At 40.2% G+C, this 14,435-nt stretch overlaps 1 pseudogene across 1 annotated transcript; it reads right to left on the bottom strand.

Moving 5' to 3' along the window:
• Nucleotides 1-14,033, bottom strand: LOC309641174 (small ribosomal subunit protein uS5 pseudogene; annotated as a pseudogene). The gene has a single exon. The product of its transcript is annotated as a small ribosomal subunit protein uS5 pseudogene (transcript).
• Between the last annotated feature and the right edge of the window lie 402 nt (nucleotides 14,034-14,435).

Here is a 14,435-nt window from a genome sequence, read left to right as displayed (position 1 = left end):
GATTGATTGATTGATTGATTGATTGCTATGTTGGGTCTTCGTTTCTGTGCTAGGGCTTTCTCTAGTTGCGGCAAGCGGGGGCCACTCTTCATCACGGTGCATGGGCCTCTCACCATCGCGGCCTCTCTTGCTGCGGAGCACAGGCTCCAGATGCGCAGGCTCAGCAGTTGTGGGTCACGGGCCTAGTTGCTCCGCGGCATGTGGGATCTTCCCAGACCAGGGCTCGAACCCGTGTCCCCTGCATTAGCAGGCAGACTCTCAACCACTGCGCCACCAGGGAAGCCCGTATGTGTCTTTTTGAATGATGGTTTTCTCTGGGTATATGCCCAGTAGTGGGATTGCTGGGTCATATGGTAATTCTATTTTTAGTTTTTTAAGGAACCTCCATACTGTTCTGCATAGTGGCTGTATCAATTTACATTCCCACCAATAGTGCAAGAGGGTTCCCTTTCCTCCACACCCTCTCCAGCATTTGTTGTTTGTAGATTTTCTTTTTTTTTTTTAAACTACTTTCATTCACTTTATTTTTCTCATAGAAAACTATGTGGTGGCTACAGCTGGAGCCTGGGTCCTCTGCACGGAAACTCTGGTGTGGGTCTTTACAGGATGGTCAGTGAATTCCTGATATGGAGATTTGGTGAACATGGTCTCTTTCCAGAGATCAGGAGTGAGATAACTGTAGGTCTTGGAAATGGCATTAGAAGTGGCCTTGGCGAAGTTGCCCAGCGTGGCAGTGCAGTCCCTGGCAGAGGTGTAGCAGTCGTCAATTCTAGCCATTATCAGTAGCTTCTTGGGCACAGGGGCTGAGACTATGCCAGTGACCCTGGGGGCAGGGATGAGACGCACCAGCACAGAGCCACAGTGGCCAGTCACCTTGCAAGGGACACTATGGGGCTTGCCGATCTTGTTCCCCCAGTAGCCTCGTCACACCGGGACGATGGAGAACTCGGCCAGAATGATGGCCGCACAGATGGCAGTGGCTACCTCCTTAGAGCACGTCACACCCAAACCAACATGTCTGTTGTAATCCCAGATGGCAACAAATGCCTTGAACCTGGTCCGCTTGCCAGCATGGGTCTGCTTTTGCACAGGCATGATCTTCAAAACCTCGTCCTTGAGGGATGACCCCAAGAAAATGTCAGTGATCTCAGATTCCTTGATGGGCAGAGAAAAGAGATAGATCTCCTCCAGGGACTTGATTTTCATGTCCTTGACCAGGCGGCCCAGCTTGGTGACGGGGAGCCACTCCTTGTCCTCGGCCTTGCCTCCGTGAGCTCCACGGCCTCGACCCTGGCCCCGACCACGACCCCGGCCCCGGCCCTGGATGCTGCTGCCGAAGCCTCCGTGGCCTCCCATTCCAGGGCCTCCGGGCCCTCCCGGCCCTCCCACAGCACAGGTGTCATCCACCATTTGGTGTTTTTACAGAAAAAAAAAAAAGAAAGCTTTACGGAAAAAAAAAAAAAAGTTAGATTTTCTGATGATGCCCATTCTAACCGGTTTGAGGTGATACCTCATTGTAGTTTTCTTTTTAACATCTTTATTGGAGTATAATTGCTTTACAATGGTGTGTTAGTTTCTGCTTTATAACAAAGTGAATCAGCTATACATATACATATATCCCCATATCTCCTCCCTCTTGCGTCTCCCTCCCACCCTCCCTATCCCACCCCTCTAGGTGGTCACAAAGCACTGAGCTGATCTCCCTGTGCTATGCAGCTGCTTCCCACTAGCTATCTATTTTACGTTTGGTAGTGTATATATGTCCATGCCACTCTCTCACTTCGTCCCAGCTTACCCTTCCCCTCCCCGTGTTCTCAAGTCCATTCTCTACGTCTGCATCTTTATTCCTGTCCTGCCCCTAGGTTCTTCAGAACCATTTTTTTTTTTTAGATTCCATATATATGTGTTAGCATATGGTATTTGCTTTTCTCTTTCTGACTTACTTCACTCTGTATGACAGACTCTAGGTCCATCCACCTCACTACAAATAATTCAATTTCGTTTCTTTTCATGGCTGGGTAATATTCCATTGTATATATGTGCCACATCTTCTTTATCCATTCATCTGTCGATGGACAGGTTGCTTCCATGTCCTGGCTATTGTAAATAGAGCTGCAGTGAACATTGTGGTACATGACTCTTTTTGACTCATTGTAGTTTTGATTTGCATTTCTCTAATAATTAGTGATGTTGAGCATCTTTTCATGTGCCTCTTGGCCATCTGTATGTCTTCTTTGGAAAAATGTATACTTAAGTCTTCTGCCCATTTTTTGATTGGGTTGTTTGTTTTTTTAATATTGAGCTGCATGAGCTGTTTATATATTTTGGAGATTAATCCTTTGTCCGTTGATTTGTTTGCAAATATTTTCTCCCATTCTGAGGGTTGTCTTTTGGTCTTGTTTATAGTTCCCTTTGCTGTGCAAAAGCTTTGAAGTTTCATTAGGTCCCATTTGTTTATTTTTGTTTTATTTCCATTACTCTAGCAGATGGGTCAAAAAAGATCTTGCTGTGATTTATGTCATAGAGTGTTCTTCCTATGTTTTCCTCTAAGAGTTTTATAGTGTCCGGTCTTACATTTAGGTCTCAAATCCATTTTGAGTTTATTTTTGTGTATGGTGTTAGGGAGTGTTCTAACTTCATTCTTTTACATGTAGCTGTCCAGTTTTCCCAGCACCACTTATTGAAGAGGCTATCTTTTCTCCATTGTATATCCTTGCCTCCTTTGTCATAGATTAGTTGACCATAGGTGTGTGGGTTTCTCTCTGGGCTTTCTATCCTGTTCCATTGATTTATATTTCTGTTTTTCTGCCCCAACTTTCCACTTCCTAATATTCTTCTATTGTCATCACCAGCACAAAAAAATTCAGCTGATATCTTCAGTGTGAAGCTACTTCACTACAACTCGAAAAAATCTTGGATTACAAGCCACACATACAGTTTAAGGAATAAAACCAATCTTCTCTATACTTTAAGTTTATATTATTAGCATATTTCATGAATGTTGAAGAATGAAAGCAAAGCACAGATCAATAGTACATTTATTGTACCTCTGAAAATATGTGCAGTGTGAATAAGTATATTCTATATTATAATTTTCTATTTGGAGAGCAAATAAAAATTAATATTGCTTTAATAACACAAAGAACAACATGTTAAACTTGACCAAATCTTTGTTAATGGTAAAATGGAAGATTTAGTGATTCTCAACTGGGTACAATCACAGGATGGAGACAAGTAACATTTCAGGGGCCATGGGAGGGTTACCCTGCTCACTACTCCACTCCTCAAATACTCTTCTCCCTCTCCCTTGACACCTGAAATTCCTTTGAAAAGAGATAAAAGAAAAAATAAATATTATTAGAGACCAAAGATTGAGAGCTCAGTGAAAAAGTGTTACTAAATGGGATAGTCTTTGAAGTCAAAAGATCATAAACTATATCTGCCCATACTAGGAAAGGAAATACTCTGAGAGATATCATTGGCTACTGATTCCTAGCTCTATTAGCTGTATAAGCACTGAGCTGGTTGGAAATGATCCATTGTGCCTTTGGTACCCATCTCGAGACGACAGCATCCAACTGCCTCTGCTGAGCCCCGCTCTCCTGAAGCCCCACTGTGGGATTAGAGTGTGCAGCTTTTATTTGGCATGAATCAGGATTATTTTCCTCAGTCAAGTCTGCATCAGGGTCATGGGCTAGGTGTCCAGGTCTCTTAGATGAAGGTTTGTCAAAAGTAAAAGATAAATGCAATTAAATCTGGGAGAGGCAGAACAATGTAAATAAGCTTCAGTTAAGGTATAAGTAATTGATGATAGATCCTGACATATTTTGCTTGAAAGAGGAGAAAGGAAAATAAGAATGTAACAAAATTTCAATACTTTAAATAGTGAGTCAATAGCAATTGCAGTTGTGTGGTAGTGAGTAAGTAAGCATACCTCAGTAGAAACAAGAGGCAGAAAGGACGATCACTCACGAATTAGAATATGTGTTCAGATAGAGCTATCTCTCCTGCAGGCTGCCATGTTGCCAGAATACCACCACTCGTCTTTCCACCTCTCTAAATTCCTAGCCAGCACCAACTGCAGAACTCTTAATTTGATTCAGTTATTAGAAAACAATTTTAAGTATGTTAGGAACTTGAGTATGTGAATTTATTTTTTCAACTATAAATTTTATGAAATCTAAATACAGATCAAGTCTTTCTCTTGAAAGGTTAATGTTCATACTGAGACTCTAAAACACTGGATTTTGAAGATAACACCAAAAAAAAAAAAGTAAAATATCTTATTGTTAAAAATATTTACTGGTTGAAATAGTATTTTGTATATAATGGATTAAATAAGACATTAAAGTGAAAAAAAATCCACTTTTAAATTACTAATAACTTAAAAAGGAATAACACAAATAGAAATTAGCTAACTGAGAAGGACATGGAACATAAAAGATGTTGGATAGTAAAGAAACTTGAAAGAGATGAAAGCATTAGAAAGGGAAAGATGGCCAGACATAAGCTTCACCCACTTCATGACCCAATCTACAGCATTCCTAGTAGTTAAGTTAAAGTCTTGAATTACTAAGTTTTCCTTTGCTACAAAATCACACAAAATACAGTTTTCCTGTTATTCAAGTATCAGGTAGTACCAGGGTAATTTCTTTAGTCACAAAAAATAAGGTCTTTTCTGGACTCCAAACTGAGTCCCCTTTGTCCCAAAGGAAAGTTGCTCTTCTGATTATGTACTCAGAGCCCAACTTCACCTCAGTTTGTGAGGAATTTCTCATATAACTTAAATGAAATTCTCATATTACTGGGCAAAATTTTCCAAAGTTAGCATTCTTTTTTTTTTTTTTCCTGGCCGCGCCCGGCGGCACATTGCCTCTTAGTTCCTGACCAGGGATTGAACCCGCGCCCCCTGCATTGGAAGCACGGGGACTTAACCACTGGACCGCCAGGGAACTCCAAAAATTAGTATTCTTTAGTGCTTCTTAATCTTAATTTTTAAAAAAAAAATCCTTTCAAAATTTGGTACTCCAAATTTCAACTGCAGCTGAGATTTTTTTTCTTCCATTTTTTCCAAAAGGAGGTAACTAACTCACTTTTGCAAAAGGATTCTGCCTGGGCAAGAAAAGCTCTAGGGGTTCTAAAAAATGTAAATTGCCACTTGTATCAAAGAGATACCTACTCTAGCACCAGGATTTTATCTTCATGTCTCGTTTACATCTAAATGTGGAGTTAGAGGGTGGGGCAGGAGGAAAACTCCACCCTCCCCCCCCCCCACTGGAGAAATAAAAGTAGAGGGAAAAAAATCTTAAAATTGTTTTCCTCTTGTCATTTACTAAATCGGAAACTAGGCTACTGTAAGAACATTGTAGCTTCCTTTTTTTCTGTCTCGGTTTTTCATGTTAATTTAGTTCCTGGTAGTGATTAACAACAAAACTCCCGAAGAGGAAAATCCCCGGTGTAGGTTTGTCTTTACAGCTTGACAGAAAACTGAAAGATGGCAGCACCTGAAGGCGAGAAAGAAGGCTACAGCCTAAGAGCAAGAAGAAAGAACACGGGCTGCCTTTGAGACGGGGCCCTGTGGCTGAGCAGTGGGTTCACAACTAGGCGTCGTACATTCTGGATTGATTATCGAAGCTCGTTAGTCTTACACTGATCTCCCAGAGCATGCCTAAGCATCCATGCAGCTGTTGGAGACGGGAAATCCGTGATCAGAGACTGGTCTCACACTGGACCAACTCATCTCTATGGAGGACATGCTTTCCCGACCCCAGCGGTCACTCCTGGGAAGAGCTCCCTCTTTTTTCAAGGTCTCTTATTAGCTGTATTTAGCTGGGCGCTTGGCAGCGACCACTATCAGATCGCTGTGATCCTTCATCCTTTCAAGTTAACAGTACTTTCCTGGGCTTGAGGGAAGGGATAGGGAAAAAAAAAAAAAGATAGAATCAGCCTATTTTCCCTAGTACCTTGTACAATAAATTCTTTTTTTTTTTTTTTTTTACGGTCTTCTTTCTTTTCCATATGTAAAATACAGCATAAATGATATTTATTGTATAGTTGTTCATGTTTTATAGAGATTTTTTTAATGTTCCTAAAATATAAGAACAGTTTGACAATGAGCTCATTGGACTCCTTTAGTAGATCACAAGAATCTTCAGTTTCTGATATTCCTGACAGCAGGGTAGGGAGAGTGCTTGTTTTTAGTTTCTGTTGTTGTTTTCGTTGTTTTAAATATTGAGAGTCACAAATTTCTTACTTCAATTTGCTAACTTAAAGCAATCAATTAGCAACTATTGAGTTGTTCTAACCTACTTCTTACCACATACTTTGTGAAGGTCAGCTTGGCATAAAGCAAGCTTCCTGTACTTGAGTGGCTTAAAGTCAGCTTGGGGGATTGGATAGAAGGGGTTTTACTGTCCTTTGGTCACTAGGGTTGATTCAGCCTTTGTAGCAGCAGGTATTCCCTTCTTGTCTTCGCATAGGTACAGATCTTTCACAAAAAGGATAACTTTCTCACACAGAGATATGAGAAACACCCTCTTTTATACAGGAATCATTTGTTTACTAGTATGAGGAAACACTTAAGATGGTGACGTAAGCAAAAAGAGATTACTGGATATACTCTCAATGAAATGCTATAATGCTGGGATTATCTGATCATATATAGTCACTTTTGTCTTTGACTAGACTATTTTACAACTGTTTAGAGATTAAAATTAACTTGTAGAAAACAAGTAGCAATGCAGATAATTCTTTTCCAGAGTCATACATATATGTTCTGTTCAGTGGTGTGACAATTCTCCCTCTCTCCCAAAAGCCAGTTTTACAGCCATTTGCAAATTCACTTCAATATTCTTGATCAATAAATGTGTCTGTTGTGTGGATTCTCCTTTGAATCTGTTGTAACATCTTGCTGGTTTCCCCATTTAACTATAGAGTTAGTAAAATCTTCAATACATGTTATTTTTATATTTGTATGAGAATCATGATTTTATCATTAGGAAATTACCCTTAAACACTAGACACAAAATCTACTCAAACTAACTTGGGCAAATGGGAAAATGTAAAGGGAATACACAGGTCCATTTCAAGGAAAACCAAAGCAGGATGTATGAGGGCCTCACTAGGTCTGGAATAGGAAAATCTTGAGGAGTCCAAAGTGGTTATCTCACCATCTTTCCCAATCCATGTGATCTTTTTGTCTCTGCTTCTCACTTTTATCTGTTTTCCATGTATATGGGGAAATGGCCCTCTCAAGCCCTAAAGTTACAGAAACCTCTTTCATGTAGTCATTCAACAAAAATCTGTTGAGTACTTACTATGCCAGATACCTCCTGTGGTGTGCTCCAAGGACAAAGAACAAGACAAACTCAAAGGTCCAATATCGCCGGAACAAAGAGTTACAGGACTCCTATCACTCTGTCACAATGAGACCATTGCTATGTCCCAGAGCATGCCCTGTCCCTTTCCCATCCCATATAAGGAAAGACATTTGCCCCATTTTTCTCCCACTCAGCACACTGAAAGTATACATACTCTGCCCGGTCAGCATATGACTTGCAGGTTCCCTGGCTATAAAAACAGACAAGCAACCCATGCTCATTGTCGACCTTCCCTGGCTACCAGGAAGTTGGCCCGCTGTTCTTGCAGTGACCCTTCTCTTCAATAAACTCTATCTCCCTTACATTCTGCTTTGTGTCTGGAAATTCTTCTCCAACCCGTGCTTGGACCACGACACCTCCTGCTCCAGCACCACCACCACCAGATTAACATTTCAGTGTTTCTATACACATTCCATGCACATGTCAATATGACAGACTCTTATTGGCTCATATAGTTCATGCACCCACTCTGATCAGATCAGCTGTACCCAAAAGGCAAAAAGCACATAGTCCACTGCCATGAGAGGGAATTCCTGAGAACATGGCTGGATAAAGCAGACAAATGGATTAACATGCTTTCTCCATACATGAAATGTAAACTATTAACATACAGTGTTAGATATACACTCCAATCCCAACTGGAGCATACTGCAGTACAGTTCTGACACTAACCACCACCAGTGTTAGTGCAGATTCCAAAGGTTAAGAGCTCAGTCCTCCACAGACTGCTCTTACTAGAGTCGCCAGCCACAACTTCCGCTTCTGACTGCCTTGGCTATAAATTCAGGGGTCCCCATAGCCTCCTCAGATTTGATAATTCACTAGAACAACTCAGAAAGTACTCTATTTACAATTAGTTTTATTATAAAGGATACAACTCAGGAACAGTAAAATGAAGATACGTATAGGGTGAGGTCTGGGAGGGAATGCAGAACTTCTGTGCCTTCTCCTCATGGAATCCAGGCAAGTCATCTGCCCAGCACATCAATATGTTCACCAACCAGCAAACTCCACTGGGCTTTGGTGTCTAGAATTTTTACTGGGGTTTCAATATGTACACATGATTTATTAAGTCATTGACCACATGATTAAACTCAATCTCTAGCCCCCGCTGCCTCCCTGGAGGTCAGGCTGGCTCAAAATCTTAAGCATCTTATCCTCTAATCACATGGTCGGTCTTCTTGGTGACCAGTCCCCACTCTGAGGCTATCTAGGGGCCCATGATAAGTCACCCGTTGGTATAACAAAGATACTCCTCTCCAAGAGTTTTTGAAGCTCTGTGGCAGGAACCAGGAACAAAGACCAGGCATATCTTTATTACATCACAGTATATCTTTATTTATGTTGTGTTAAACACTATAAGAATTCAGGTATTCACTTTCCATGGGGAGTTAATGGCTGACATAAAATGAGCTAGCTTGCTGAAATAGAAATTACAGAGGGGAGGAGGACAGATAAAGCAATTCAGATGAGATTTTTTAATCTCACTGTTTTAATATGACATATTGGTTTTAAAAAAACTACTATATTTTTGTTTGACTGGAATGAGAGTTTGTGTGGAAGATAAGGTGCTAAAGGCAACTGGAACTCAACAGTGCGGGATTGTGACTAGCAGGCTGATGACTTTTGGAAACTTATCCTGTTGGTAGGGTGTTTCATCAAGGAGGGGAGTAAGTATCATAAATGGTATTTTAGGAAAAGCAGACTGACAGCAGAATGTAGTTTGAATAAGAATAGGAAAATCAGAGAAGCTATTAGGGAGTGTCAAAGTATAATTTTATTTTATTCTTTTAATTGTCATTATCATTTAATATTGTTCTTGAGGTATTAGCCCAAGGAAGTATTCAAAAGGAAATTAACAGATATAAAATAGGAAAGAAGGTAAAGTTATCATTATATTCAGACAATATGATTACACATCTGGAGCACCCAAATAAATTGTATTACAAAAAATAAGAGAATTTCATACAATATCTGGGTACAAAATAAATATACAGAATCAAAAATCTTCATGTATACAAACAACAAGCAGTTAACAGGTATGGAGATGGGGAACTCCCCTTTACATTAGAAACAAAAAAGGAAAAAAAAAAACAAAACCCTAGTTACCAACATAGCAAGAATGTGAAATACTTATTGAAGAAGACTTTAAAATATTACTGGAAGATACATAATAAACTTTAACAAATATAAAGGCATACCATGAACTTGGATAGGAAGACTTAACATCATAAAATATAAAGGCCCTTAAACTAATCTATAAATTTAACATGATGAATAAAATCACCAATGAGATTTGGTGGAAGAGGATATGGAATTAAATTAGATAAGGTGGTTTTAAAGTTCACATGAAATATGAACAAACTTGGACAGCCAGGAAACTTCTGAAGAAGAAGGCAATGAGGTGGGACTAACTCTACTAGATATTAAAAGCTAATATAAAGCTACATTAATTCAAACAGTGTGGTACATTAAATGGACAGACAAATTTATGGATCAGACTAGGGAGTCCAGAGACAGAACTAAATATTTGTGAGAATTTAGTATATGCTAAGAGATGTGGGGAAAAAGAAAGTAGATGATATACCAGATCTGTCTCTCAATGGGAGCACAGAGGAAAAGGCCATGTGAAGACACAGCCAGAAGGTAGCCATCTGCAAGCCAAGGAGAGAGGCCTCAGTAGAAACCAACCTTGTTGCCACCTCAATCTTGGATTTCTAGCCTGCAGAAAATAAATTTCCATTGTTTAAGCCACCCAGTCTGTGGTATTTTGTTATGGCAGCCTGAGCTGACTAATCCACCAGTGTTCAATGCAGTTCAATAAGTGGTATATACTGAGTACCCACTGTGTGCTTGGCACTGCCATGCATGCTGTGAATCCAAAAATGACTGAGACATGGTCCTTGCCCTTGGGACCTGCCCTGTCCTTGAAGAGCTCATGGTCAGGTTAGGGAAACACATCTACTAATAATTTGAATGTCATATGGTAAGGACCATGTTAGAGGTCAACCCAGGATGTAATGAGAGCTTGAAGGAACCAGTAACCTCTAAGGAGAGGAGCTATGAGAGATGAAGGAAGGCGTCAGTCGTGTCTGAACTGATTGAAATGGTTAGGTCAGCAAAGAGGGAAGGAAGCGTTTTCCCAGGAGGGGAAATAGAATGCTCAAAAGCCTGGAGGGGAGACACAGGATGGTGTGGGTGGAGAACTGTGATGCCACAGCTCCTTCAATTTGGAATGTGGAAAGCAGAGCACCTCCCTCTCTCCCATTTTGGAATCTTTGGTCAGGATGGATATTGGGGGAATTTCTTCTCTTAGTTTTTGAAGCTGGCAGGATAATACAGCTTTCTAAAACAGGACCAGGACTAGTGTTCACAAGCAGGAAATTCATCCTAAGTCTGCTCCTTCCTGACTTTTGCCCTGGAGCAGGAGTGTGGTGAGGATGGGGCAACTGCAGGTTGGCAGTTATGGATTAGAGCAGGACACTGTAAACTTTTTCTGTAAAGGGCCAGATAATATTTTTTTTCACTTAGTTATCATTTTTTGTAATAGTTTTGCCTGGCCAGATAATATTTCAGACTTTGAGAGCCATATGGTCTCTTTTTGCAACTGCTCGATTCTGCCAATATAGCAGAATGCCACTCTACTGACGCTGGGTTGTGGTGAAGGAAAGTACAGCGTTTATTGCAGGGTGACAAGGAGAATGGGCAGCTAGTGTTCAAAACACTCATTCCCCAATGGCTTTCAGCGCAACATTAGGGTGAGGGTCCCAGGGTGTGTGATCAGCTCCTGGACATTCTTCTGATTGGTTAGTGGTGAGGTAACAGGGTGAAGTTTCAGGAATCTCAGTCATCAAATCTCTGGCTCCAGCCAGTCTATGGTCTAGCGTTTACGGTCAGCAGTTTCCATCTGGTGGGGGTCCTGGTTTCAGTCTTTGCTGAAGTTATGGTCACTGAAGCTCAGCCAGTTCTGGTCCTGCATTGGGTGCGTAGGCGGGGGAAGGGTGGTGAGAGCACGTTGAGAAGGGTGGGTCACACAGGGCAGAGTGCGCAGCCTCCCCATGTAGGGTCAAAGGCGGTGCTGTCGCTCTGGTGACGGTTTCCCAGCTCCGTGACACCAGGAGCTAAGCCTTCTTCGGGAGAAATACAGGGCCAAGAAGCTTAGGCCATGTTGGTCGCCATGTCCTTCTCTAGGTGTGTGCCCTTCTCTGTGGTTGAAGGGTTGTCTGAGACTGAGAAGAACGCTGGGGAGTCCGAGAATACCTATATTCTGTGGCCCATTTTCCAGCAAAGGCGGGGAGCAGACGGGTTGTGGCCGGGCCGACCTGCGAGACTGCTGCTTCCTGCAGGCAGAGCTTGCTTGAGAGCATGGGCGTCCAAAGTATAATTTTAAAAGAGCATAATTTCTTAAAATATGACTTCTATACAAATATAGAATGAACACGTGTCAATGATTATTATTTAACTCATTAATGAGTTATTTAACTCATTAATGAGTTAAATGGTAAGTTAGTTCAAAGAAGAATTAGAATAATGGAGGATATATAACAGTCCATCTGAAAAGTCATACAGAAATGCATTTGTTAGGTTTGGGAATAAATTTTGGAGTGTTTTTGGTTTTTTTTGTTTGTTTTGTTTTTTTGTTTGTTTTCCTACGGGAAAGAAATAGTTTGCATCTTTCCCTGAAAAAAATTTACAGCTTAATGAGCAACCTCACAAAGTCTGGGGTCTAATCAAGTATTAAGTCACACAAAAGCATATTTCCTAGAAAATTAAATAATCCTGGATAGGGGTGCTGGGGAAGTTTGTTAGACATTAAAGGGACATGCAGTCATTTTTTTATCTTGTTTCTGAGTTTTGGATAATTTTTCTTAATAGTCCTCCTTATGATCATAAAAAAATTCTGAAAATTAGACTTGATAACACATATTTTTAAAAGCTGGACTCGTATTGCAACCTGATTCATCTATGTGTATGGTTTCCACAGATTAAGAACCCTACCAGTTTCTTCATGGTAGGCTTTTCATACCTAATGAAATGAGATTCATTCTGTAAAATACACTCCAGTATAGCCCTGATAGGACAATTGATTTGTTTAATTGTATCTTCACAGAAAGTAGGACAGATGCTTATTGAATGTATGCAAATTATTATGTTGGCAAGAAAAATAAAGTGACTCAGCAGAAGTATTTGTTCTTGAATGCCAAGGCGTCAGGGAGAACAAAACACCATTTAAAGAATGTTTAATTTCAGTTTGCAAAAGTATAGTCTGCGTGGGGGGTGGTGGTGGTGGTGGTGGGATGAACTGGGAGATTGGGATTGACATATATACACTAATATGTATAAAATAGATAACTAATAAAAAAAAGCATAGCCTACTATATTTAGGGTTGGAGATAGAATTTGAAGAAAGAGAAAAAGGGCTTCCTGATATATCTATCAGAAAATAGAACACTATGAGTAATACAACAATATACCCCCCACCCCAAATAAATGTCCATTATTATTATTAGTTTTTTCTCATCAGTTCACTCAGTTCTATGTAGATCTTGGGTTACTAGGTTTTCACAAAGTCATGATTTTTGATCTGAAAATAATCTGAAAATCACAGTTCGGTCCTCCAGCACAGTATGACAAGGTATAAATAACGCTGGCTCAGAAGCCAATACCGATGAGTCTATTCATTGTTGAGAGAGTACCTGGTACTCATGAGGCTCTGAGGCTGTCCTTTGCTGAAGATCCAATTTGTACTAGGAGTTTATGGCAAAGCTCTTAGACAAGCATGAGAGGAAAGCAGAAATCACATGTTGATGATAATACTGAATGGCTCTGACTAATAACACTAGCCAATAAAATGGAGAAAAAAAATTCTTCATAGGATAAAATACGTAACAATTTTATTAAATATTGATCAGTGTTTTCCTGAAGATAACATATTAGGGGCAGTAAGAACACTGACAAATCTTCCTCCAGATAAAGTATACACAGTATCTGAAACATATTTATATTAATAATATTTTACCTGTTCAAAATTAATCAAGTGCAAGGCACTCAACATCACTACTCAGGAAAATGCAAATCAAAACCACAATGAGATATCACCTCACACCTGTTAGGATGGCTATTATCAAAGACAAAAGATAGGGCTTCCCTGGTGGCGCAGTGGTTGAGAATCTGCCTGCCAATGCAGGGCACACGGGTTCGAGCCCTGGTCTGGGAAGATCCCACATGCCGTGGAGCGACTAGGCCTGTGAGCCACAATTGCTGAGCCTGCGTGTCTGGAGCCTGTGCTCCACAACAAGAGAGGCCGCGATGGTGAGAGGCCCGCGCACCACGATGAAGAGCGGCCCCCACTTGCCGCAACTAGAGAAAGTCCTCGCACAGAAACGAAGACCCAACACAGCCATAAATAAATAAATAAATAAATAAATAAAAATTAAAAAAAAAAGAAGACATACGATAAAACATAATTAAAAAAAAAAAAGACAAAAGATAATAAGTGTTGGCAAGGATGTGGAGAGAAGGAACCCCTGTACACTGTTGGTAGGAATGTAAATTGGTGCAGCCACTATGGAAAACAGTATGGAAGTTCCCCAGAAAATTAAAAATAGACCTACTATATGATTCAGAAATCATTTTTCTTGATATATATATATATATATATATATATATATATATATATATATATATATATATAATGAAATCAGTATCTCAAAGAGATATCTGTGATCTCATGCTCATTACAGCATTATTCACAATAAGCAAGATACGGAAACAATTTGTGTCTATCAACAGATAACTGAATAAAGAAACTGGCATACGCACACACACATACACACACAAAATGGACTATTATTCAGCCTTAAAAAATTAAGAAATCTTGCCAGTTCAACAGTACTATACAACATGGATGAACCTGGAGGACATTATGCTAAGACAAAGAAAGAAACTAGACGCAGAAAGAAAAATACTGCATGATTGCACTGATAAGTGGAATCTAAAAAAGTCAAAATTTCAGAAGCAGAGAGTAGAATGGTGGTTACCAGGGGCAGGGAGGTG

This window comes from Balaenoptera physalus (assembly GCF_965194825.1).
Source record: "Balaenoptera physalus genome assembly, chromosome: 13".
In the NCBI taxonomy this organism is placed as follows: domain Eukaryota; kingdom Metazoa; phylum Chordata; class Mammalia; order Artiodactyla; family Balaenopteridae; genus Balaenoptera; species Balaenoptera physalus.
Note: the sequence above shows the minus strand (reverse complement) of the source record. Positions and strands in the feature narration are given on the sequence as shown.